Source organism: Tenrec ecaudatus, chromosome 5, assembly GCF_050624435.1.
Source record: "Tenrec ecaudatus isolate mTenEca1 chromosome 5, mTenEca1.hap1, whole genome shotgun sequence".
Lineage (NCBI taxonomy): Eukaryota > Metazoa > Chordata > Mammalia > Afrosoricida > Tenrecidae > Tenrec > Tenrec ecaudatus.
In genome coordinates this window covers 179480407-179483283 of record NC_134534.1, presented here as the reverse complement: position 1 = coordinate 179483283, position 2877 = coordinate 179480407, and positions in this window count along the sequence as shown.

Below are 2877 nucleotides of genomic sequence, written 5' to 3'. Positions count from 1 at the left end.
ACACAAGGCTGAAAACACTGGCCATAGGACCTTGTAAGAACCACTCTTCCCAATAGTGACTCCTTGCGGCCAAAAGAGGAACAGCAGCCCCAGAAAATCTGTGCTGAACCCTGATTACTGTCTGAGTGTTAACCATCAGTTCATCAGTTTGAAACCACCAGCCGCTCCTTGGGAGACATACAGGGCCAGCTACGCCGGTAAAGAGTCTCAGAAACGCACAGGGAGGGTTGCGATGAGTTGGCATTGACTCGATGGCAGTAATTTTGTTGGGTTTTTTGGTCAGTTAGGCGGCGTCCCGGAGGGTACAACCCTCTAAGTTTTAAGGAGTTCGGTTGGCGCTCAGCGGCTAGTACACGTATTGCAGACTTCTTAGAGGAGCCTGAGAAGAAACGTCTGGCAACCTACCGCTGGAAAATCAGCCACTGCAAAGCCGACAGAGCCCCGTTCCCCTCATACACACACAGGGCCACCAGGAATCAGAATCCACTGGATGGCAGCTGTTTGGTTTTGTTCTTTCTGGTTGTCAGTAATGATCATATTCATCAGTTATTTCTCCCCATCGGTGTTAACAAGACTTTAGACAGCAGAAACCCCTGCCTGGAGTTCTTGACCCATCAGGGACAAGTAGACAGACCTTCAGGACAGAGAGAAGGCATCCTGTCCATCTGCATGGAAGGACCTTGCTCAATTACTTTAAATCTCTAAAGGTGATTTTAGACCTCAGGTTGGTCAAAGCGTTCATCTTCGTTTTCTTGGAAAAATGAAAACCCAGCACAGACCTGTCTGCCTCGTTGCATAATAGAAGCGAGAGAAATCACTTGGACAATTTTATCCGTACAACCCCAATTCTGGCCATGCTCTCAGTTATGGTTAGGATTTGCATACCGATCTTGAATAGGCAGTTTCTGTAAGGCCTGAACTGTGTCCTGCGCTGTGCTTGCTTCACCCAGTCCTCCCAGCACTGAACCTTGATGACAGTAACCAGTCAGGAGACACAGAGCCTCGCCAGGCCATGCGCCAGGGTTGCTTCTTGGAGTAACAAACCCACTGCAAGATGGAGCAAGCCGATCTCTCAGACAAATGCCTGTAGGTTGTGTTACTGGGTCAAAGGCACTTGCAATTTTGACAACTATTGCCCAACAGTCTACAGGGCACACCCTCATCTCAGGTCTGCAATACATGTCTGCCATCCTTCCTCCAAAGGAGCCTTCTGGCCGCCCCTCTTCCAAAACAGACGTTTGCTCTTTTAGCAGTCCACGGTACTTTTGATATTTCATGATTTCAGTGCATCATTTCTTAGCCAGCCTCCTTTATGCATTGTCCAACTTCCACGTACCCATGAGGTAATGGAAAATGCATGGCTTGCGTCAGGTGCACGTTAGTCCTTAAAGTGACATCCTTGCTCTTCAACACATCAGTGAGATCATGTGCAGCAGACTGGCCCCACATAGCGCATCCTGTGATTTCGTGGCTGCTGTTTCCACGAGCACTGATGGATTCAAGGAACAGGAAGTCCTTGCCGACTTCAATCAGCTCTCGTTTATCAAGATACCACACCCGAGGTAATCTAAGACTACAACTATGGAGTGCAAGGTTATAAATATAGATAGAAGAATATAATTGTGCTTTCAATTTTAGAATATGTAAAAGTATACTCAAAAGCCTGTTTAGCGTAAAGAAGCAGATAGATGGGAAAGGCCATGTTGAAATGAAAGGCAACAAGGTAAAGCAGCATGAATTCAAACTTATAAGCATGCTGTGAACCCACTGTGTTCTTACTGCTGGGGAAACAAGGATAAGAGCCCACAGTCCCTAACTTCAAATGGCACACAATCCTGAATGTGTGTGTGTGTGCGCATGTGTGCACAGTCGTGTGTTTACCTCGGATTGCTTCCATTGACTCCCCCTGCCACTGTCCTTTAGCTCCACCCACCCATCCCTTGAGATCGACTTTTGCTCTCTTAACACCAGACCCACACGAACATTTGTCCAGTGTTTCCTCCTCGGGAGAACACCAACAAATATATAACTTTGTTGCTCCTGGTGTGTAACATGAATGATTCTAACGCGCCAGTAAGGAGCCCTGGTGGTGTGGTGGTTATATTGGGCCGCTAAGAGCAAGGTCAGTAGTTCCAAACCATAGATGAGACTGTCTGCTCGTCTAAAGCATTCCAGTCTCAGAAGCCCACAGGGACAGTGCTGCCCTGTCCCATAGGGCTCTGATGAGTCGGAACGGCTCAGTGGCAGTGAGTCTGGTGTGGGTCCCACCTGTCATTCCTCCAGACAAGGAGGATGCTGTCTCGTTCTCTAAAGAGTTCACGTCTCAAAAAGGCGCAGCGGCAGTTCGACTCTGTCCTAAAGGGTTTCTACAGGTTGGAATCAACTCCTTGGAAGTAGGACAAGTATCTGAATGTGTTCATTACATTGCAAATTTTTGTCAGATGGTACGTTAGACAGGGTTCTCTAGAGAAACAAAACCAGGACACTAATGATTTTATATATACTTATATATACAACATTAGAAATAAACAGTTAATCTATAAAGCAGTGCAAATGGCTCAGTGCAACTCACTCCCGTGAGACAGCTAATACACTGGTAGTCCTTCAAATCCTGAGGGCCGCCGGGTAGTCCTCTGTAGAGCAATTCAGGCTATCCGGCCATAGGCAGCAAACAGCAATGAGGGTCACCAACAGTCAGCCAGATGACTGTCCCCAGCACAAGCAACGTATACTCCACTAGCATGGCAAAAGCAGGTCTTGAAGGAACCTCAAACTACAGCAACACAATCCACAGGTTAGGTGTCCCACAGGTAGTGCAGCTCGCAAATTGAGGCAGAGATAAAGCTAAGGCAGCCGCACACTGGTCTGATTATCAGA